The sequence below is a fragment of the Mobula hypostoma genome, chromosome 14 (genome assembly GCF_963921235.1).
Source record: "Mobula hypostoma chromosome 14, sMobHyp1.1, whole genome shotgun sequence".
Taxonomy (NCBI): Eukaryota; Metazoa; Chordata; class Chondrichthyes; order Myliobatiformes; family Myliobatidae; genus Mobula; species Mobula hypostoma.
Window position 1 is genome coordinate 75104968 of NC_086110.1, and position 12385 is coordinate 75117352.

Here is a 12385-nt window from a genome sequence, read left to right on the forward strand (position 1 = left end):
CATAAGCTGTGAGGGCAATTCATTCTTTAATATCCTTTTGTCAGGCCTTCACATGTCAGCACCTCGCGGTCTCTGCCCAGCTAAAAAGATTCACCTGTCACTCATTCCAGACTCATCACCTGCAGCCTATTTAACCTCAGGCTTTGTTCATTCATTGAACCAGCTGGCCTCAACCAGTTGCTCCTCAGCTTCAGATACCTTGTTGCTGGTTATGTTTAGTATCTGTTCCCTCTTGTTTTGTGCCCCCTCATGGCTTGTTATTTTGCTGTCAATTAGTAAAGTCATCCCTAACCACTAAATCATCTCCTCTGCTCTGCTTTTGGGTCAAGTCTCCTCTGTATTTCCCAGCTGGATGAGTGATTACCGGATTCATTGTGAAATTAACTGTTCTAGAAACCATAGAAACTACAGCACAGAAACAGGCCTTTTGGCCCTTCTTGGCTGTGCCGAACCATTTTCTGCCTAGTCCCACTGACCTACACACGGACCATATCCCTCCATACACCTCCCATCCATGTATCTGTCCAATTTATTCTTAAATGTTAAAAAAGAACCCACATTTACCACCTCGTCTGTCAGCTCATTCCATACTCCCACCACTCTCTGTGTGAAGAAGCTCCACCTAATGTTCCCTTTAAACTTTTCCCCCCTGACCCTTAACCCATGTCCTCTGGTTTTTTTTCTCCCCTTGCCTCAGTGGAAAAAGCCTGCTTGCATTCACTCTATCTATACCCATCATAATTTTATATACTTCTATCAAATCTCCCCTCATTCTCCTACGCTCCAGGGAATAAAGTCCTAACCTATTCAACCTTTCTCTGTAACTGAGTTTCTCAAGTCCCAGCAACATCCTTGTAAACCTTCTCTGCACTCTTTCAACCTTATTTATATCTGTTCTGTGTAATATCTTTTAGAAAATGAATTAAGGGGATGTGATTAAGAGCGTAGAACAGATTCATGAGAGACTGTGGGTCCTGGAGGACTTGAGTTACAAACAGACTCTGGAGAAACTGGCGCTGTTCTCGCTGGAGTGTAGGAGGCTGAGGGGTGAAGTAGTAAATTTGTTTACAATTGTCACATGTCCTGACCGAGGTACAGTGAAAAGCTTGTCTTTGTACGCTATCCATACAGATCATTTCATTACATCAGTCCATCAAAGTAAGACAGGAGAATATAGTGTAACAGGGAAAGTGCTGTGCAGGTACCAGAAAGTGCAAAGTCACAGCCAGGCAGGTTGTGAGGTCAAGAGTACATCTTATTATACAATAATCTTCCCTGATATGATAAAATGGACTCTGAACCTCACCACCTACCTCATTATGATCTTGCACTTTATCGGTTATCTAAATTGCACTTACACTTTCTTCTGCAAACTTACTATTTTACCTTGTACTGATCTGCATGAAAGACGAACTTTTCACTGTACATAAACACAAGAGATTCTGCAAATGCTGGAAATCCAGAGCAACACACACACAATGCTGGAGGAACTCGGCAGGTAAGACAACATCTATTGACAGGAGTAAACAGTAGATGTTTTGGGATGAAACTTGTTCTGATGAAGGATTTTGGCCTGAAATATTGACTGTTCATTTTCCTCCATTGATGCTGCCTGACCTGTTGAGTTCCTCAGCATTTTGTGTGTGTTCTTTTCACTGTACTTGTATATGTAACAATAATGAACCAATTTAAATTCTATTTCCTGATGAAGAGTCTTGGCCTGAATTGTTGACTGTTTACTCTTTTCCATAGATGCTGCCTGGCCTGCTGAGTTCGCTCGACATTTTGTGTGCGTTACTTCGATTTCCAGCTTCGCGGATTTTCTCCACCTTATTCCACACACTGTGCTCATTGAAACGTAACACCTTCAGTTCTGTATTCTTTTCAATTTTGTTCTCCTTTTACATTGCATCTTATCCTGTTGACTGAGAGCCTGCAGCACGACGAATTATCGGGTGAACAATGTAGTCTTTGGGGTAACTGTAAGTCTGTGTCTTTGCAAACGCTTTGCTCACGCTTGAGTGCTGGTAGCGGGTGTGCTTTATTTTTCCTGGTGGGGGGAGGGGGGATCGTTGCTCGCTGCCGCTTACACATGGGAGGAAGGGGAGCTGGTGGGGGGACTTTGGGGTTCTAACATTTAACTGTCATTCATTTTTTGGGGCACTCCTCTGTTTTTGTGGATGTTTGCGAAGAAAAGGCATTTCAGGATGCATATTGTATACATTTCTCTGACATTAAATGTACCTTTGAACCTTTTGAAATTTTACCCTATCAACAGCCTCTCCTGACTGCACATTGCCTCCTTTTGTAAACCAGCTACCTCAACTTCAGCACTATCACGCCACTTCTCAGACCCCCTGCCAAATTTTTTTTAAACCCTTCTGCACAACTCTAGCCAACCAGCTTGCATGGATATTGGACCCCCTCTGATTCAGGTGTAACCCATCCCTTTTGTACAGGTCATACCTTCCCCAGAAGAGAACCCAATGGTCCATAAATCTGAACCCCTTCCCCCAGCACCTGTTCCTCAGCCACACATTCCTGTGCCAAGTCATCCTCTCCATAGCCTCACTGGTACTTAGCACAGGCAACAATCCAGAGATTACATCCCTGGAGGGACTGTTTCTCAGCTTTCTACCTGGCTCCCAAAAATCTCTCTTCAGGACCTCCTCACCTGGTCTACCTATGTCATTGGTGCCAATATGCACCAAGACTTCTGACTGCTCACCTTCACTCTTGAAAATGCCATGGACACAATCTGAGACATCCCTGATCCTGGCACCAAGAAGGCAACGTATCAATTTGTGCGGTGCTCCAGATCCCAGCATCTGCTATCTCTTGTGTCTCCATCATCTAGGAGGTGCTGCCTTTGTCTTGGTAATCTGCTGTCTTGCGTTTTGGAGGTGTACACAGCACAGTCAAGGTGGTAGTCAGGGAGTGAAGGAGTCTGAAAGGCTTAGATTGTTTGTGGGTGGATCATTCTCTGTACAATGACTCAGTGACCACAGGGAACTTCAGTACCAAATGGCTCTACACCATAAGGGCATCCTTACACACGGGTAAATGTATATGGCAAATAAACTTGATCCTTGAAGAATGTAACTGACCCGGACAACAATAAAAAAGCTGGAGCTCTTTACACTAGACGAGGAAATCTGATAGCTGCTTCAAATTATTATTTTTCTGAGGTGGTAAAGTGAGAAAATAATTGGCACAGCTTTCTTCGAATTAGTAATTAGAGCAGATGTGAGGTCATAAAACATAGGATCAAATTTGGCCATTTGGCCCATCATGTCTGCTCCACCATTCCATCATGGAAGATTTATTATCCCTCTCAAACACATTCTCTTGGCTTCTCTCTGTAACCTTTGATGCCCTGACCAATCAAGAACCTATCAACCTTTGCTTAAAATATACTCAATGATTTGACCTCCACAGCTGTCTGTGGCAATGAATTCCACAGATTCACCAATTCTTTTCTGCTCTTCTCTGTTCTAAAATAATGTCCTTTTATTCTGAGGCTGTGCCCTTTGATTCTAGATTCCCCACAATAGGAAACATCATCACATCTACCCTGTCTAAGCTTTTCAATATTCAACAGGTTTTGATTGAATCCATTCGTGCTGCCTGAGACATCACCTTCCAAACCCACCACCTCTACCAACTGCAAAAACATGGGGAACACCACTCCTTGGAAGTTTTTAATATTTAAGAAAGGGGAGCTCATCAACAAAACTCACTCAGGTGTAATATATGAAGAGAAGATAAAACACTGGATCTTGTTTGCAAATGTTAAAGATACATACAGCTCCACGGCCTTCCCCCCACCCACCACTTGGAAGATCAGATCATAACCTGGTTTACCTCATGCCCTTGTATAAGCCAAAAGTACAACAACAGCTAGCTACCACCAAGATAGTAAAAAAATGGTTTCCAGAGCCCATCAAGGCCTTGAAGGTTGCTTTGAGTTACTGTCTGGCAGGTGCTTTGTGAACCACATGGGAAGGGCGTTAATGGACTTACTGATGGCATCACTGGCTACATCAACCTCTGTGTGGACACTGTAATACCACCAAGGACTGTTCACTGCTTCCCCAACAACAAACCATGGGTCACCAGTGTGACGAGAATACACATAAAAATTAAGATGTTTGCTGGCCTGGGCTAGCATCAGTGGCATCAGCAGTTGGTCTGCCACCTGCCCTCAGGGGAAGGAGAGATAAGGAACAATGAAGCAGCGTCTGGAGATGTGTAATGAAGGGACGTGGGAGAGAGAGCTGTCTGGAGCGGCTCCCCCCTTTGAACCTTGAACTGTTTGAAGTGATGGACAGGCGATACCCCAGCAGGGGGATAAAAAGGGACCAGTTCGCTAAGGCAGGACACGCCACCCGAGGTAACGAGACCCTGGAAGCGGTACGCCTCTCACGAGTTGGTGAGAAGTATCGGACAACGGCCAGGGTGGAAAGGTATGATCAGCGGGAGCCCGGTGTGTGTCCGCCCTTGCCTGGGTGCCGGGTTCACTGCAGAGGATCGACCGCATCTGGAGGAGGGGTCACAGTCGGTGACCTCAGGTGACATCACCAAGGACCCGCCCAAAAGTTGCTTGTGAGCCATATCGTTGGTCTGTGAGTGAAGCCGTGTCTGAATGATCAGTTGTTCCTGTTCCCTCTCTCTCTCCCCCCACGTTGTCCATCGCCATGGCACCGATTACTGCGAACTGAACTACTAACTGGACTGAACTTTGAGTCACTTTGAAATTTGGTCATTTACCCCTAGACAACGATAGAGCTTGATTGATGCTGTTATCTTAATCCTGTGCACATGTGTGTTTATCATCGCTGAACTGTTGCATTTATTATCCTTTCGATTACTGTGTTGCTTGTTTCTTTAATAAAACTTTCTTAGTTCTAGTACTCCAGACTCCAACTGAGTGATCCATTTCTGCTGGTTTGGCAACCCAGTTACGGGGTACGTAACACCAGTGACCTAAAGGCTCTTCTCAACCATAAAAAGAGAGCCTTTAGATCAGGAGACAGGGAGGAATTGAAACATGCACAGAGAGAGCTAAAGGAGAAGATCAAGGTGGCTAAAGAGGAATACAGGAGAGAGCTGGAGAACAAGCTTGGGCAGGGTAACACACGGGAGGTGTGGAGAGACATGAGGAACATCACTGGCTTCAATCAGCCTGGCTGTAGAGCCTCAGAGTGCAGCTGTGAATGGGCTAATGAGTTAAACCAATTCTTCAACAGCTTTGACAATTGTCCTCCTGTTCACATCCACTCAGCACACCAGCCCAGGTGCCGAGGCTCCTAATGGTCTCTCAGCACCAATGCCTCCACTCCTCCCTCCTCCCACCTGCTATTCAACACGTGGAGGAACAACACAGCCTACCACTGTCTACATCCCCTCCTTGGCCTGCACCTACCATCCACACATCCACATATCAACTGCTATCAAACTGATCTTCGCCTCCCACCTTCCACCAGCTCCTCATTGTGGACTCACCTTCTCTACTGAGCAGGTGAGACGGGCTCTGGGAAAACTCAGACACGGCAAAGCTTTGGGACCGGATGGTGTGAACCCCAAGGTGCTGAAGGAGTGTGCTGAGCAGCTGTGTGGGGTTCTCCAGTGCATTTTCAATCTGAGTTTCAGCCGGGAAATGGTCCCGACTATATGGAGAACATCATGTTTGGCTCCAGTACCCAAGAAAGGCCAACTGAAAGTCTTGAATGACTACCCTCCAGTGGCCCTGACCTCACACATCATGAAGACCCTCGAGAGGCTGATCCTGGCTCACCTCTGACCCCGGTCAGATTTGCCCTCGATCCCCTGCAGTTTGCCTACCAGGAGCACATTGGAGTCGACAAGGCTGTCAACTACCTGATGAATGGAGCCTTCACCTGGGTCAGCAGGGCAGCACTGTGAGGATCATGGTTTATGATTTCTCAAGTGCCTTCAATACCATACAGCCCTCATCGCTGGGGGAAAAGCAGGTTGGCACTTGCATTGCATCCTGGATAATGGACTACCTGACTGGCAGACCAGCTTGTGTGACTTCAGAGCTGTGTGCCATACATGGCTATAAGCAGCACTGAGGCCCCACAGGGGACTGTATTGGCTCCCTTCCTGTTTACCCTGTATACCTTGGACTTTAGATACAACACTGAGTCATATCATCTGCAGAAATTCCCTGATGACTCAGCAATAGTTGGGAGAATAAAGGGAGGTTGGGAGGATGAATACAGGGCCCTGGTGGAGGGCTTTGTCAAATGGTGCAAGCTGAATCGTCTGCATCTCAACATCAGTAAGACCAAGGAGATGGTGATGGACTTTAGGAAGGCTAAGCCTGCACTGTTCCCTGTTAGTATTGATGGTGAGGATGTGGATGTGGTAAGGACCTACAAGTAGCTGGGGTGCACCTGGATGACAGATTTGCGTGGAGCACCAACATAGAGGCTGTGGACAAATAGGACCAGATTTGTCAGGAGACTGAGGTCCTTTGGAGTATGCAGGCCTCTCCTTCACATGCACTCTCGCACATACACACACACCCACTGTTGCTCTACAGGTAGCTGGTGTGCGACCGTGGGGGACCACGTTCTTATGCAGCTCTCACCTTGAAGCGGGCGGGTAGAGATCGCAGCAGCTTGACTTTGATGGATAAGCCAATCAGTGTGGCCATACTGCAGTGAGGGATTGCAGGCGTGAAGGCGACTGATACACTGTTCTCTTGATCGACCACCTGGACAAGGACAGGCAAAGCAGGGTCAGTACAATATGCAGAAACTCCTTGTTAGACTGGCTCACAGGCAAACCTGCCTGAGGGGCAAAGCTGGAAGGTTCAGGTTCTAGGACCAAGGAAACCTGTGACACCAACAGCGTGAAAATTAGAATCAAAGTGTTCGCATGCACTGCTTTCTGAGTAGCCTCTGAACATGGAAGATTGAAAAATTTAGCAAGCCCCAACTGACACTCACCAATTTGTACATAAAAACACCCCATCTCAATGCATCATAGGCTAGGTATGGCAACTGCTCTGCCCAAAACACTCGGCATCTACTTTCTCAGAAGTTTGCAAAGATTTGGCATATCATCTAAAACTCTGACAAACTTCCATAGATGTGCAGTGGAGAGTATGTTGACTGGCTGCATCGTGGTCTGGTATAGAAACACCCATGCACTTGAATGGAAAAGCATACAAAAAATGAGGATATGTGACCCAGTCCATCATGGGTAAAGGCACTGAGCACATCTACATGGAGTGCTGCAAAAGGAAAGCAGCATCCATCATCAAAGACCTCCACCATCTCGGCCATGCTCTCTACTCACTGCTGCCATCACGAAGGTAGCACAGGAGCCTCAGAACCCATACCACCAGGTTCAGGAACAGTTAATTCCCCTCAATCATTAGGCTCTTGAACCAGAGGGAATCACTTTACTCAACCTCACTCACCTCAATACTGAACTGTCCCCACAACCTATGGACTCACTTTCAAGGACACTTCATTGCATGTTCTCAATGTTGATTGTGTTTTTTTGTTTCTCTGTATTCACTGTGAATGCCCACAAGAAGATGAACCTCAGGGTTGTATATGGTAAAAATATGTATTTTGATAATGAGTTGACTTTGATGTTGAAACTGCAGGGAGTTGTGGATACAGCCCAGTCCATGATGGAAACCAGCCTGCCCTCCATGGACTCCTCAGCAGAAAGTCACAGACCCCGGCACCTGGGACAGTCCATTCTCTTTTCTCCTCTTTCCCATCGGGCAAAAAATAGAAGAATCTGAAGACCTCTCCAGACTTCCAGTGCCAACATTGCATGTCCACAGTTTACTAATCCGAACCAGCATATCTTTGGAAAGGGGGGGGGGAAACTGGAGCCCCTGGAGAAAGCAAACCTGATCAGGGGAAGAACATACAAATTCCGCACCAACAGCAGCAGGAGGTGAACCCTAATTGCCGATAGATTCAGAGCTACAGAAACTCTTTTGAGGTTTTCAAGGAACCATGGGACGAGAAAGCAATTACTTCACTGCCAAGTCCTAGAAGTTCATCTCTGATCTGGGTCCTTTAATACCAGTGGTTCATAAAATACATTAAGTTCATACTTAAAATTCTGGCCACTTCTCACTTTTCTTCCAGTCATGATGAAGGGTCTTGGCCCAAAACATTGGCTGTATACTCCCCTCCATAGTTGCTACCCACTCACCTGAGCTCCTCCAGCATTTTGTGTGTGATGCTCTGGATTCCCAGCATCTGCAGAATCTCTTGTGCTGACATATGGCCTAATTCAGGATAGGTGGCAATTATTCATGCCTGCTCTAGGGTGGAACTAATCAATTGTACTCTCACTCCCGAGACCTAAGACACGAGGCATAGGAGTAGAATTAGATTATTCAGCTCATCCATGACTGATTTATCATCTCTCTCAATCTCATTCTTCTGCCTGCTCATTACTTTTGACACTAATCAAGAACTTATCAACCCCTGCTTGCAATATACCCAATGACTGATCCCCACAGCCTTCTGCGGCAATGAGCTCCACAGATTCACCACCCTCTGGGTAAAGAAAATCCCCCCTCACCTCTGTTCTAAATGGACATCCCTCGATTCTGAGGCTGTGCCCTCAGGTTCTACTATAGGAAGCATTCTCTCTAGCTCCACTCTATCTGGGCCCTTCAATGTGCAGTTTCATGAAAATACCCCTCATTCTCACAAGCTGCAGAGGAAGGAATTGTTCACATTAGGAACAAAGTCCTGCATTGGGGGAGTGGGAGGTGTTGTTCCTCTATTTTCTGTTTAACCTCAACATGATAGTGGCGGTGGTCAAAGGCAGGCAGGTTGGTGTGCAGATCTACAGTGGAGAGCATTCTGACTGCTTTCATCATCACCTGGTATTGCTATGTACCCCTAGGGGTCATATTTTTTATGGACTATACCTTTAAAAAGAGAGAGAGAGTTGTTCAACACAGACACCTTGTTAACAAGAGAGAGGAAAGAAGAGAGAGAGAGGTGAAGACTGCTCACGGTTTGTTTATACTTTCTGCAAGGACACTGGCAGCTTCCTAGTTCTTACAGAGAGAGAAGGGAGGAGCTGCTTGATGGACAGCTGGTGTTCAGCACGGTGAGATAAATAGAAGGTCAGCTGTTAGACCTACAGACACATGGTTTTGGACACTGAATGAGCTTTGTTGTGCCCACAGAAAAAGTGGGTTTTGGAGGATCGATCAGGAGAATCGATCAGTGGTTCTCGCAGTGTGAAAAGGATGTGACCGGTGGGGAGCTATTCGTGTGACCGACCCTCGCCTGGGTTGATAATTCCACCACAGAAGAACGGTCCCCTTTCTTGTGGTCACATTCGGTGACTTCTAAAGGATTTTGGATGACAATGGGAAGATTGATGGCTTCAGCTCACCTGAAGACTCAAATCTCTCCCTCTCCCCATCACTACTCAAGTCAATACCACGAACTGAACTGAACTTTACTCATCATCGTACCCCTAGATGTGAAGAAGCTTTGTTTTCATATATTTCCACACACACACACAAACACATATATATATATAAAATCATTGCTAACCTGTCTGATTTATCTGATTTTATATTACTATATTGCGTAGTTACTAGTAAATACCATTAGTTAATAGCAATACTGGACTCCAAAATGTTTTCCATTTCTGTTGATTCTTTAACCCATCACAGGGTACGTGACAGTATGAAGGCTCCGACGTACAGGATTGAAGGAATTTGTGGAGAGTTGTAGATTCAGCCAGCTGGACACAAACCGACAAGGACATGTTCAAAAGGCAAGGGCTCAGGAAGATGGCAGCCTTCACTGGAGGTCCTCACCATCTGGGACCTTTTGAGCGTTGAAATGCCTTAGCAAAGTGGATGTAGAGAGGATGTTTCCTATGGTGGGGAAAGTCCAGGACTAGAGCACTCAGCCTCAGAACAGAGGAGTCTCCTTTTAGAATGAAAATGAGGAGGAATTTCTTTAGCCAGAGAGGGGTGAGTCTGTGGAAGTCGTTGCCACAGGCAGCTGTGGAGGCCAAGTCACTGGGTATATTTACAGCAGAGATTGATAGAATCTTGATTATTCAGGGCAGGAAAGGATATGGGGAGAAGGTAGGAGATTGGGGCTGAGAGAAAAATTGGATCAGCCATGATGAAATAGCAGAGCAGACTCAATGGGCCAAATGGCCTAATTCTGCTCCTACATCTATGGTCTTATGCCCTTTTGTCATTGTTACCATTAGGGATGTGGTACAGGGGCTTGAAGACCATCTGAGAAACAGCTTCATCCCCTCCACTGTCAGATTACTCAACAGTCATGAATCCAACCTCATTTGATGGGTCGGATCTGTGTTCCTGGAATTTAGAAGAAGGAGGGGAAATCTCACTGAAACATACGGAATATTGAAAAGCTGAGTCGGAGCGGACGTGGAGGATGCTTCCGAAAGTGAGAAAGTCTAGGTCCAGAGGGCACAGCTTCACAATAGGAGGAGAACAGAGATGAGGAGGAATTTCTTCAATTTCTTCAGCCAGAGGGTGGTGAAACCGTGGAATTCATTGGCACAGATGGCTGTGGAGACCAAGCCATTGGGTGTATTTAGAGTGGAAGTTGATAGATTCTTGGTTAGTCAGGGTGTCAAAGGTGACAGGGAGAAGACAGGAGAATGAGGTTGAGAGGGATAATGAATCAGCCATGATGGAACGGTGGAGCAGATTCGATGGGCTGAATGGCCTAATTCTGCTTCTATAGCTTATGTCTTATTATTCCTTTTTGTGCACTATTTTGACATTTTATGTTGTAACAAGAATCATCCTTTGTAATAATGATTAGAGAGACCCAGAGAATCTGTATTTACCGACAAGTACCTTTATTGTCTCAATGGAAGAACACGTGAACTTACATAACCGATACCTGTGTGTACACCAACTACCAATTCATTTTTCCTGATTTTCCATGACCAGTCAAAGAACAGAAAATATAATACCAGTTAAATAGGAATTTCTGCTGCTGGCCACATATTCCTTGTAGTCCCATTTCGAATCTCCACATGTCTGTGGGATCCATCCCAGCCGGTATGGTTGTTCTCCCACAGAGTTACTGCCACCAGCACACTTGAAGCATCTGCCTTTATATTCATTTCTTACCAGATCAAATATTGCAGTCCAGTATCATTGGCTGTAGGTCATGTGTCTGACCTTTAACCCCTTTACATTGCAGACCAGCATCCATTTATTGCCCTCTTCCCGGCAAGTGACAATGGGTAATTTATGGTTCTTTGTTCTCAATCAGCTACCAGCTTGAAGCACGCGGACCAACGTTCACAATGTTATATCCATCTGAAGAATACCTCACAAATAACTTCTTATTTGGAAATGATCCTCAGTTCAGCAGATTACCTGAGGCATCATTGTGTCTCCTTTAAAACATTGATCAAGCCAAGAGACTGACTTTCAAAATGGAGAACTGAGTCTTCTTCGTAAAATAGCAGCCTCCATTTCCTCCCTCATGGCAAGAACAAATCAATTGGTCCGTCTGCTTCCACTGTCTTTGATTCATTCGAATTCACTGACTTGCAGACTGTAGTTCTTTCTGACCAACAATGTCATGTGCTGTATTGTGGCCACATAGCAACAAATCTCATGATTAGTCAGTGATAATAAAGCTTATTCTGATTAAATCTAACATCCAGAATGCCAGATTCCGTACCTTCTCTGGGATTTGTAACCCTTGCACCATGTAATGGAAGCTTCTCTTAACTTTAAAGGCAAGAGGAGAACAGGGATGTAGAAATGTGCCAGTTGGATGAGAAAGTTGTGACTGATGAAGTGGGGCAAAATCCTGGTTAGATCACAGATGGAATATTGTGTTCAGTTCTGGTCACCTCATTCGAGGAAGGATGTGGAGGCTTTAGAGAGGGTGCGGAGGGAATTTTCCAGGATACAGTGTGGTTTAGAGAGCATGTTTTATGAGTAAAGGCTGAGCGTGCTAGTGCTTTTCTCTTTGTAGCGAAGGAGGATGAGAAGTGATTGATAGAGGTGTTCAAGATACAAGGAATAGGTAGATTGGACAGCTAGGCCAAAATGCTAATATCAGGAAGCATAATTGTAAGATGATTGGATGAAAGCACAGGGGCGATAGTAGAGGTAGATTTTTTTTAAAACACAGAGTGGTGGGAGTGTGGAATGCACTGCCAGAGGTGGGGGTGGGGTTAGGGGAGGTGGTAGAGGTAGATACATTGGAGACATTTCAAAGACTCTTGCACAGGCAAGTGGATGATAGAGAAATGGAGAGCTATGTGGGAGGGAAGGGTTCGATTGATCTTAGAGTAAGTTTAAAGGTCAGTGTAAAATTGTGGGCCGAAGGGCCTGTAC

The 12385-nt window shown here is 45.5% G+C and overlaps 1 long non-coding RNA gene across 1 annotated transcript; it reads left to right on the forward strand.

Annotated features, from left to right (window-relative positions):
• The first annotated feature begins 679 nt into the window (after positions 1-679).
• Positions 680-6609, forward strand: LOC134356355 (uncharacterized). Its single transcript, XR_010020341.1, has 3 exons — positions 680-1498; positions 1753-1982; positions 3602-6609. It is a non-coding gene; the product is annotated as an uncharacterized LOC134356355 (long non-coding RNA).
• Positions 6610-12385: the final 5776 nt, after the last annotated feature.